The following is an 11,658-nucleotide window of genomic DNA, read 5'->3' as shown; positions in this document are numbered from 1 at the left end:
AATATAGCTCGTTATTAACTATAAAAAGTTGACGTTTGCGTGACAGCTTTCCTACCAGACTCGTTTCGAGCTTCTATGATGTTCGGACTGGGTCTGGCGGCGAGAAGCGAAGGAAGAGGCAATTCCGCGGTGGCCTTTAGCATATAGACCATATCGCCCACCTGAGGGGACACACGGAGACGCGGCTGCGAGTAAATCGGGGTCTGGGTCCCTGCGTCCAGCTCAGCAAGCTGTGTCCTCCTCAGACAGAGAATCGATCCGGATTCCGGTCCAGACCTCGGGGCAGACCAGCAGGACCGAGCAGCGCTTGGTGCCGGGGCAGAAGGGCAGGTAGTGGATGCTCAGCGTGTCCGTCTGGCCTGGTTTCAGACTAACGCTCCCCGCCGCGCTGACGAAGTCGCCGCTTTCGCCACCTGGGCGGGCATATAAACAGGCAACAAGCTGAATTAAAGCCGCAAGCGGCGTTGTAGGCCCTCGCCGGCCGACAGGCCGTTGAGCTGACCCGCCGACGCACGCCGCTTTTGTCCTGAGTGCTTCGCAAGTGTTTAGATTTGAGCTGCATGAGTAGCTCACAGTTTAGTCAAATCGCTATTTGGATTATATGGCCATCTGCCATCAGGAGTTTCAATCCAATATGGCCGCCTTCCTGTGTGTCTGGGGGCGTGGCCACAATACTTTTTTTTTGTTGCCCTGACATGACGCACGTCTGTACCGAATTTCGTGGCTGTCCGACAAAGTTGGCGTCGGACCCCTCCCCATAGGAGGGGTTGCCATCGCCACGGCAACACCGTAAAAACAACAACGTGGTTACAATTGTGTTTTTTGATCGGGACCACGTGAGGGACTTTTCTGGTAAGTTTCAATCATTTCTGGCAAAGTATTTTTTTAATTCCCATTCAATTTTTGTTATCGTTCTCTAGGGGGCGCTGTAAGGCTGATTGTCAAAGTTTCCCTTTTAAAGTGTCCAGGTAGGAAGGGTCAATAAGTGTATAATATCTGGTTTGGATTGGAGTGTGTGTGTGTGCAAACGCTGACTCAGCAGTTTTTAAAATTATATCCAATATGGCCGCCTTCCTGTGTGTCTGGGGGCGTGGCCATAATACTTTTTTTTTTTTGCCCTGACTTGACGCATGTGTGTACCGAATTTCGTGGCTGTCCGACAAAGTTGGCGTCGGACCCCCCATAGGCACAATGCATTGTGATTTTTGTAGGTGGCGCTAGCGCGCCACTTTTTCATGCCCAATTTTAAAACACATAAAATAATTAATTTTTCGCCGGTTCTGAGCTTGGTTCAAAGTTTGGTGAGTTTTCGAGCATGTTCAGGGGGTCAAATTGCCGTTTAAACAGCAGAACAAAGAAAAAGAAAAAGAATTAAAGCCGCAAGCGGCGTTGTAGGCCCTCGCCGGCCGACAGGCCGTTGAGCTGACCCGCCGACGCACGCCGCTTTTGTCCTGAGTGCTTCGCAAGTGTTTAGATTTGAGCTGCATTAGTAGCTTACAGTTTAGTCAAATCGTTATTTGGATTATCTGCCATCAGGAGTTTCAATCCAATATGGCCGCCTTCCTGTGTGTCTGGGGGCGTGGCCACAATACATTTTTTTTTTGCCCTGACATGACGCATGTCTGTACCGAATTTCGTGGCTGTCCGACAAAGTTGGCGTCGGACCCCTCCCCATAGGAGGGGTTGCCATCGCCATGGCAACAGCGTAAAAACAACAACGTGGTTACGATTGTGTTTTTTGATCGGGACCACATGAGGGACTTTTCTGGTAAGTTTCAATCATTTCTGGCAAAGTATTTTTTTAATTCCCATTCAATTTTTGTTAATGTTCGCTAGGGGGCGCTGTAAGGCTGATTGTCAAAGTTTCACTTTTAAAATGTCCAGGTAGGAAGGGTCAAAAAGTGTTTAAAATTTGGTTTGGATTGGAGTGTGTGTGTGTGCAAACGCTGACTCAGCAGTTTTTAAGTTTCAACCCAATATGGCCGCCTTCCTGTGTGTTTGGGGGCGTGGCCATAATTTTTATTTTTTTTTGCCCTGACTTGACGCATGTGTGTACCGAATTTCGTGGCTGTCCGACAAAGTTGGCGTCGGACCCCCCATAGGCACAATGCATTGTGATTTTTGTAGGTGGCGCTAGCGCGCCACTTTTTCATGCCCAATTTTGAAACACATAAAATAATTAATTTTTCGCCGGTTCTGAGCTTGGTTCAAAGTTTGGTGAGTTTTCGAGCATGTTCAGGGGGTCAAATTGCCGTTTAAACAGCAGAACAAAGAAGAAAAAGAAAAAGAAAAAGAAAAAGAAAAAGAAAATTAAAGCCGCAAGCGGCGTTGTAGGCCCTCGCCGGCCGACAGGCCGTTGAGCTGACCCGCCGACGCACGCCGCTTTTGTCCTGAGTGCTTCGCAAGTGTTTAGATTTGAGCTGCATGAGTAGCTCACAGTTTAGTCAAATCGTTATTTGGATTATATGGCCATCTGCCATCAGGAGATTCAATCCAATATGGCCGCCTTCCTGTGTGTCTGGGGGCGTGGCCACAAGACATTTTTTTTTGCCCTGACATGACGCATGTCTGTACCGAATTTCGTGGCTGTCCGACAAAGTTGGCGTCGGATCCCTCCCCATAGGAGGGGTTGCCATCGCCACGGCAACACCGTAAAAACAACAACGTGGTTACGATTGTGTTTTTTGATCGGGACCACATGAGGGACTTTTCTGGTAAGTTTCAATCATTTCTGGCAAAGTATTTTTTTAATTCCCATTCAATTTTTGTTATCGTTCTCTAGGGGGCGCTGTAAGGCTGATTGTCAAAGTTTCCCTTTTAAAGTGTCCAGGTAGGAAGGGTCAATAAGTGTTTAAAATTTGGTTTGGATTGGAGTGTGTGTGTGTGCAAACGCTGACTCTGCAGTTTTTAAAATTATATCCAATATGGCCGCCTTCCTGTGTGTTTGGGGGCGTGGCCATAATTTTTTTTTTTTTTTGCCCTGACTTGACGCATGTGTGTACCGAATTTCGTGGCTGTCCGACAAAGTTGGCGTCGGACCCCCCATAGGCACAATGCATTGTGATTTTTGTAGGTGGCGCTAGCGCGCCACTTTTTCATGCCCAATTTTAAAACACATAAAATAATTAATTTTTCGCCGGTTCTGAGCTTGGTTCAAAGTTTGGTGAGTTTTCGAGTATGTTCAGGGGGTCAAATTGCCGTTTAAACAGCAGAACAAAGAAGAAAAATAAAGAATAAAGAAGAATTAAAGCCGCAAGCGGCGTTGTAGGCCCTCGCCGGCCGACAGGCCGTTGAGCTGACCCGCCGACGCACGCCGCTTTTGTCCTGAGTGCTTCGCAAGTGTTTAGATTTGAGCTGCATGAGTAGCTCACAGTTTAGTCAAATCGGTATTTGGATTATATGGCCATCTGCCATCAGGAGTTTTAAAGTTTCAATCCAATATGGCCGCCTTCCTGTGTGTCTGGGGGCGTGGCCATAATTTTTTTTTTTTTTTGCCCTGACTTGACGCACGTGTGTACCGAATTTCGTGGCTGTCCGACAAAGTTGGCATCGGACCCCTCCTCATAGGAGGGGTTGCCATCGCCATGGCAACGGCGTAAAAACAACAACATGGTTACGATTGTGTTTTTTGATCGGGACCACATGAGGGACTTTTCTAGTAAGTTTCAATCATTTCTGGCAAAGTATTTTTTTAATTCCCATTCAATTTTTGTTATCATTCTCTAGGGGGCGCTGTAAGGCTGATTGTCAAAGTTTCCCCAGTGTCCAGGTAGGAAGGGTCAATAAGTGTTTAATATCTGGTTTGGATTGGAGTGTGTGTGTGCAAACGCTGACTCAGCAGTTTTTAAGTTTCAATCCAATATGGCCGCCTTCCTGTGTGTTTGGGGGCGTGGCCATAATATATATATTTTTTTGCCCCGACTTGACGCATGTGTGTACCGAATTTCGTGGCTGTCCGACAAAGTTGGCGTCGGACCCCCCATAGGCACAATGCATTGTGATTTTTGTAGGTGGCGCTAGCGCGCCACTTTTTCATGCCCAATTTTAAAACACATAAAATAATTAATTTTTCGCCGGTTCTGAGCATGGTTCAAAGTTTGGTGAGTTTTCGAGCATGTTCAGGGGGTCAAATTGCCGTTTAAACAGCAGAACAAAGAAGAAAAAGAAAAAGAATAAAGAATTTTTGCAAAAACAATATAACTTTTTTTCTGAGTGTGCGATTTCTACACAAAATACATTTTCGGAATGGTCTCGACGAGGGCTACGCGTCTGTGGGGGCACACAAACACGAGTTGACGAGCTTCGCTCGTCAACTCGTGTTTGTGTGTGTGTGTGTGTGTCTGTGTGTCTGTGTTGTTTAGTGTCGGGGTGTGTGTGTGTGTGCTGTTGAGTGTCGTGTGTGTGGGCGTGGGTGTGTTGGTCGCCCGATGGTTGACTCGCTGCGCTCGTCAACCATCGGAAGACAGTTACAAACACGAGTTGACTCGCTGCGCTCGTCAACTCGTGTTTGTGGATCTCTGTGTGTGTGCATTTGTGTTGTTTAGTGTCGGGGTGTGTGTGTGTGCTGTTCAGTGTTGGTGTGTGTGTGCACGGGTGTGTTGGTCGTCCTCAACAGCATGGCAAAGTTGGATGCCAAGGGTTGACGAGCTGCGCTCGTCAACTTTGTCGAGGGTTGACTCGCTACGCTCGTCAACTTGTCTTCTGCGTTGCAAAAGCAATAGCCCCTTACGCCTAGAATAGGCGCTCGGGCCTAATAAAGAATTTTTGCAAAAACAATATAACTTTTTTTCTGAGTGTGCGATTTCTACACAAAATACATTTTCGGAATGGTCTCGACGAGGGCTACGCGTCTGTGGGGGCACACAAACACGAGTTGACGAGCTTCGCTCGTCAACTCGTGTTTGTGTGTGTGTGTGTGTGTCTGCGTGTCTGTGTTGTTTAGTGTCTGGGTGTGTGTGTGTGTGCTGTTGAGTGTCGTTTGTGTGGGCGTGGGTGTGTTGGTCGCCCGATGGTTGACTCGCTGCGCTCGTCAACCATCGGAAGACAGTTACAAACACGAGTTGACTCGCTGCGCTCGTCAACTCGTGTTTGTGGATCTCTGTGTGTGTGCATTTGTGTTGTTTAGTGTCGGTGTGTGTGTGTGTGTGCTGTTGAGTGTCGTGGGTGTGGGCGTGGGTGTGTTGGTCGCCCGATGGTTGACTCGCTGCGCTCGTCAACCATCGGAAGACAGTTACAAACACAGTTGACTCGCTGCGCTCGTCAACTGTGTTTGTCGATGTCTGTGTGTGTGCGTGTGTGTTGTTGAGTGTCGGTGTGTGTGTGTGTGCTGTTGAGTGTCGGTGTGTGTGTGCGTGAGTGTGTTGGATGCCGAGGGTTGACGAGCTGCGCTCGTCAACTTTGTCGAGGGTTGACGAGCTGCGCTCGTCAACTTTGTCGAGAGTTGACGAGCTGCGCTCGTCAACTTGTCGTCTTCTGCGTTGCAAAAGCAATAGCCCCTTACGCCTAGTATAGGCGCTCGGGCCTAAAGAATAAAGAATTTTTGCAAAAACAATATAACTTTTTTTCTGAGTGTGCGATTTCTACACAAAATACGTTTTTGGAATGGTCTCGACGAGGGCCACGCGTCTGTGGGGGCACACAAACACGAGTTGACGAGCTTCGCTCGTCAACTCGTGTTTGTGTGTGTGTGTGTGTGTCTGTGTGTGTGTGTCTGTGTGTCTGTGTTGTTTAGTGTCGGGGTGTGTGTGTGTGTGCTATTGAGTGTCGTGGGTGTGGGCGTGGGTGTGTTGGTCGCCCGATGGTTGACTCGCTGCGCTCGTCAACCATCGGAAGACAGTTACAAACACAGTTGACTCGCTGCGCTCGTCAACTGTGTTTGTCGATGTCTGTGTGTGTGCGTGTGTGTTGTTGAGTGTCGGTGTGTGTGTGTGTGTGCTGTTGAGTGTCGGTGTGTGTGTGCGTGAGTGTGTTGGATGCCGAGGGTTGACGAGCTGCGCTCGTCAACTTTGTCGAGGGTTGACGAGCTGCGCTCGTCAACTTGTCGTCTTCTGCGTTGCAAAAGCAATAGCCCCTTACGCCTAGAATAGGCGCTCGGGCCTAATTAAAGCCGCAAGCGGCGTTGTAGGCCCTCGCCGGCCGACAGGCCGTTGAGCTGACCCGCCGACGCACGCCGCTTTTGTCCCGAGTGCTTCGCAAGTGTTTAGATTTTAGCTGCATTAGTAGCTCACAGTTTAGTCAAATCGTTATTTGGATTATATGGCCATCTGCCGTCAGGAGTTTCAATCCAATATGGCCGCCTTCCTGTGTGTCTGGGGGCGTGGCCACAATACATTTTTTTTTTGCCCTGACATGACGCATGTCTGTACCGAATTTCGTGGCTGTCCGACAAAGTTGGCGTCGGACCCCTCCCCATAGGAGGGGTTGCCATCGCCATGGCAACAGCGTAAAAACAACATGGTTACGATTGTGTTTTTTGATCGGGACCACATGAGGGACTTTTCTGGTAAGTTTCAATCATTTCTGGCAAAGTATTTTTTTAATTCCCATTCAATTTTTGTTATCGTTCTCTAGGGGGCGCTGTAGGGCTGATTGTCAAAGTTTCCCTTTTAAAGTGTCCAGGTAGGAAGGGTCAATAAGTGTTTAAAATTTGGTTTGGATTGGAGTGTGTGTGTGTGCAAACGCTGACTCTGCAGTTTTTAAAATTATATCCAATATGGCCGCCTTCCTGTGTGTTTGGGGGCGTGGCCATAATTTTTTTTTTTTTTTGCCCTGACTTGACGCATGTGTGTACCGAATTTCGTGGCTGTCCGACAAAGTTGGCGTCGGACCCCCCATAGGCACAATGCATTGTGATTTTTGTAGGTGGCGCTAGCGCGCCACTTTTTCATGCCCAATTTCAAAACACATAAAATAATTAATTTTTCGCCGGTTCTGAGCTTGGTTCAAAGTTTGGTGAGTTTTCGAGCATGTTCAGGGGGTCAAATTGCCGTTTAAACAGCAGAACAAAGAAGAAAAAGAAAAAGAAAAATAAAGAAGAATTAAAGCCGCAAGCGGCGTTGTAGGCCCTCGCCGGCCGACAGGCCGTTGAGCTGACCCGCCGACGCGCGCCGCTTTTGTCCTGAGTGCTTCGCAAGTGTTTAGATTTGAGCTGCATGAGTAGCTCACAGTTTAGTCAAATCGTTATTTGGATTATATGGCCATCTGCCGTCAGGAGTTTCAATCCAATATGGCCGCCTTCCTGTGTGTCTGGGGGCGTGGCCACAATACATTTTTTTTTTGCCCTGACATGACGCATGTCTGTACCGAATTTCGTGGCTGTCCGACAAAGTTGGCGTCGGAACGCTCCCCATAGGAGGGGTTGCCATCGCCACGGCAACACCGTAAAAACAACATGGTTACAATTGTGGTTTTTGATCGGGACCACATGAGGGACTTTTCTGGTAAGTTTCAATCATTTCTGGCAAAGTATTTTTTTAATTCCCTTTCAATTTTTGTTATCGTTCTCTAGGGGGCGCTGTAAGGCTGATTGTCAAAGTTTCCCTTTTAAAGTGTCCAGGTAGGAAGGGTCAATAAGTGTTTAAAATTTGGTTTGGATTGGAGTGTGTGTGTGCAAACGCTGACTCAGCAGTTTTTAAGTTTCAATCCAATATGGCCGCCTTCCTGTGTGTCTGGGGGCGTGGCCATAATACTTTTTTTTTTTTGCCCTGACTTGACACATGTGTGTACCGAATTTCGTGGCTGTCCGACAAAGTTGGCATCGGACCCCCCATAGGCACAATGCATTGTGATTTTTGTAGGTGGCGCTGACGCGCCACTTTTTCATGCCCAATTTTAAAACACATAAAATAATTAATTTTTCGCCGGTTCTGAGCTTGGTTCAAAGTTTGGTGAGTTTTCGAGCATGTTCAGGGGGTCAAATTGCCGTTTAAACAGCAGAACAAAGAAGAAGAATAAAGAAGAATTAAAGCCGCAAGCGGCGTTGTAGGCCCTCGCCGGCCGACAGGCCGTTGAGCTGACCCGCCGACGCACGCCGCTTTTGTCCCGAGTGCTTCGCAAGTGTTTAGATTTGAGCTGCATGAGTAGCTCACAGTTTAGTCAAATCGTTATTTGGATTATATGGCCATCTGCCGTCAGGAGTTTCAATCCAATATGGCCGCCTTCCTGTGTGTCTGGGGGCGTGGCCACAATACATTTTTTTTTTGCCCTGACATGACGCATGTCTGTACCGAATTTCGTGGCTGTCCGACAAAGTTGGCGTCGGACCCCTCCCCATAGGAGGGGTTGCCATCGCCATGGCAACAGCGTAAAAACAACATGGTTACGATTGTGTTTTTTGATCGGGACCACATGAGGGACTTTTCTGGTAAGTTTCAATCATTTCTGGCAAAGTGTTTTTTTTAATTCCCATTAAATTTTTGTTATCGTTCTCTAGGGGGCGCTGTAAGGCTGATTGTCAAAGTTTCCCTTTTAAAGTGTCCAGGTAGGAAGGGTCAATCAGTGTTTAAAATTTGGTTTGGATTGGATTGTGTGTGTGTGCAAACGCTGACTCAGCAGTTTTTAAAATTATATCCAATATGGCCGCCTTCCTGTGTGTCTGGGGGCGTGGCCATAATACTTTTTTTTTTTTGCCTTGACTTGACGCATGTGTGTACCGAATTTCGTGGCTGTCCGACAAAGTTGGCGTCGGACCCCCCATAGGCACAATGCATTGTGATTTTTGTAGGTGGCGCTGACGCGCCACTTTTTCATGCCCAATTTTAAAACACATAAAATAATTAATTTTTCGCCGGTTCTGAGCTTGGTTCAAAGTTTGGTGAGTTTTCGAGCATGTTCAGGGGGTCAAATTGCCGTTTAAACAGCAGAACAAAGAAGAAGAATAAAGAAGAATTAAAGCCGCAAGCGGCGTTGTAGGCCCTCGCCGGCCGACAGGCCGTTGAGCTGACCCGCCGACGCACGCCGCTTTTGTCCTGAGTGCTTCGCAAGTGTTTAGATTTGAGCTGCATGAGTAGCTCACAGTTCAGTCAAATCGTTATTTGGATTATATGGCCATCTGCCATCAGGAGATTCAATCCAATATGGCCGCCTTCCTGTGTGTCTGTGGGCGTGGCCACAAGACATTTTTTTTTGCCCTGACATGACGCATGTCTGTACCGAATTTCGTGGCTGTCCGACAAAGTTGGCGTCGGATCCCTCCCCATAGGAGGGGTTGCCATCGCCACGGCAACACCGTAAAAACAACAACGTGGTTACGATTGTGTTTTTTGATCGGGACCACATGAGGGACTTTTCTGGTAAGTTTCAATCATTTCTGGCAAAGTATTTTTTTAATTCCCATTCAATTTTTGTTATTGTTCTCTAGGGGGCGCTGTAAGGCTGATTGTCAAAGTTTCACTTTTAAAATGTCCAGGTAGGAAGGGTCAATAAGTGTTTAAAATCTGGTTTGGATTGGATTGTGTGTGTGTGCAAACGCTGACTCTGCAGTTTTTAAAATTATATCCAATATGGCCGCCTTCCTGTGTGTCTGGGGGCGTGGCCATAATACTTTTTTTTTTTTGCCTTGACTTGACGCATGTGTGTACCGAATTTCGTGGCTGTCCGACAAAGTTGGCGTCGGACCCCCCATAGGCACAATGCATTGTGATTTTTGTAGGTGGCGCTAGCGCGCCACTTTTTCATGCCCAATTTTAAAACACATAAAATAATTAATTTTTCGCCGGTTCTGAGCTTGGTTCAAAGTTTGGTGAGTTTTCGAGCATGTTCAGGGGGTCAAATTGCCGTTTAAACAGCAGAACAAAGAAGAATAAAGAAGAATTAAAGCCGCAAGCGGCGTTGTAGGCCCTCGCCGGCCGACAGGCCGTTGAGCTGACCCGCCGACGCACGCCGCTTTTGTCCTGAGTGCTTCACAAGTGTTTAGATTTGAGCTGCATGAGTAGCTCACAGTTTAGTCAAATCGTTATTTGGATTATATGGCCATCTGCCATCAGGAGTTTCAATCCAATATGGCCGCCTTCCTGTGTGTCTGGGGGCGTGGCCACAATACATTTTTTTTTTGCCCTGACATGACGCATGTCTGTACCGAATTTCGTGGCTGTCCGACAAAGTTGGCGTCGGACCCCTCCCCATAGGAGGGGTTGCCATCGCCATGGCAACAGCGTAAAAACAACATGGTTACGATTGTGTTTTTTGATCGGGACCACATGAGGGACTTTTCTGGTAAGTTTCAATCATTTCTGGCAAAGTATTTTTTTAATTCCCATTCAATTTTTGTTATCGTTCTCTAGGGGGCGCTGTAAGGCCGATTGTCAAAGTTTCCCTTTTAAAGTGTCCAGGTAGGAAGGGTCAATAAGTGTTTAAAATTTGGTTTGGATTGGAGTGTGTGTGTGTGCAAACGCTGACTCTGCAGTTTTTAAAATTATATCCAATATGGCCGCCTTCCTGTGTGTTTGGGGGCGTGGCCATAATTTTTTTTTTTTTTTGCCCTGACTTGACGCATGTGTGTACCGAATTTCGTGGCTGTCCAACAAAGTTGGCGTCGGACCCCCCATAGGCACAATGCATTGTGATTTTTGTAGGTGGCGCTAGCGCGCCACTTTTTCATTCCCAATTTTCAAACACATAAAATAATTAATTTTTCGCCGGTTCTGAGCTTGGTTCAAAGTTTGGTGAGTTTTCGAGCATGTTCAGGGGGTCAAATTGCCGTTTAAACAGCAGAATAAAGAATAAAGAATAAAGAATAAAGAATTTTTGCAAAAACAATATAACTTTTTTTCTGAGTGTGCGATTTCTACACAAAATACATTTTTGGAATGGTCTCGACGAGGGCCACGCGTCTGTGGGGGCACACAAACACGAGTTGACGAGCGAAGCTCGTCAACTCGTGTTTGTGTGTGTGTGTGTGTGTCTGTGTGTCTGTGTTGTTTAGTGTCGGGGTGTGTGTGTGTGTGCTATTGAGTGTCGTGGGTGTGGGCGTGGGTGTGTTGGTCGCCCGATGGTTGACTCGCTGCGCTCGTCAACCATCGGAAGACAGTTCCAAACACAGTTGACTCGCTGCGCTCGTCAACTGTGTTTGTCGATGTCTGTGTGTGTGCGTGTGTGTTGTTGAGTGTCGGTGTGTGTGTGTGTGTGCTGTTGAGTGTCGGTGTGTGTGTGCGTGAGTGTGTTGGATGCCGAGGGTTGACGAGCTGCGCTCGTCAACTTTGTCGAGGGTTGACGAGCTGCGCTCGTCAACTTTGTCGAGAGTTGACGAGCTGCGCTCGTCAACTTGTCATCTTCTGCGTTGCAAAAGCAATAGCCCCTTACGCCTAGAATAGGCGCTCGGGCCTAATAAAGAATTTTTGCAAAAACAATATAACTTTTTTTCTGAGTGTGCGATTTCTACACAAAATACATTTTCGGAATGGTCTCGACGAGGGCTACGCGTCTGTGGGGGCACACAAACACGAGTTGACGAGCTTCGCTCGTCAACTCGTGTTTGTGTGTGTGTGTGTGTGTCTGCGTGTCTGTGTTGTTTAGTGTCGGGGTGTGTGTGTGTGTGCTGTTGAGTGTCGTGGGTGTGGGCGTGGGTGTGTTGGTCGCCCGATGGTTGACTCGCTGCGCTCGTCAACCATCGGAAGACAGTTACAAACACGAGTTGACTCGCTGCGCTCGTCAACTCGTGTT

At 47.5% G+C, this 11,658-nt stretch overlaps 1 long non-coding RNA gene across 1 annotated transcript in view; it reads right to left on the bottom strand.

Annotated features, from left to right (window-relative positions):
• Window positions 1–345, bottom strand: part of LOC137912129 (uncharacterized) — a 408-nt gene extending 63 nt beyond the window's left edge. Inside the window, exons 1-2 of the long non-coding RNA XR_011106167.1 lie at window positions 277–345; window positions 56–161 (exon numbers count right to left, since the gene is read on the bottom strand). This is a non-coding gene — a long non-coding RNA (uncharacterized lncRNA). The remainder of the gene's footprint in view (window positions 1–55; window positions 162–276) is intronic.
• Between the last annotated feature and the right edge of the window lie 11,313 nt (window positions 346–11,658).

Source organism: Brachionichthys hirsutus, chromosome 24 (assembly GCF_040956055.1).
Source record: "Brachionichthys hirsutus isolate HB-005 chromosome 24, CSIRO-AGI_Bhir_v1, whole genome shotgun sequence".
NCBI classification, from domain to species: Eukaryota; Metazoa; Chordata; class Actinopteri; order Lophiiformes; family Brachionichthyidae; genus Brachionichthys; species Brachionichthys hirsutus.
This window is presented reverse-complemented; position numbering and strand designations above follow the sequence as displayed.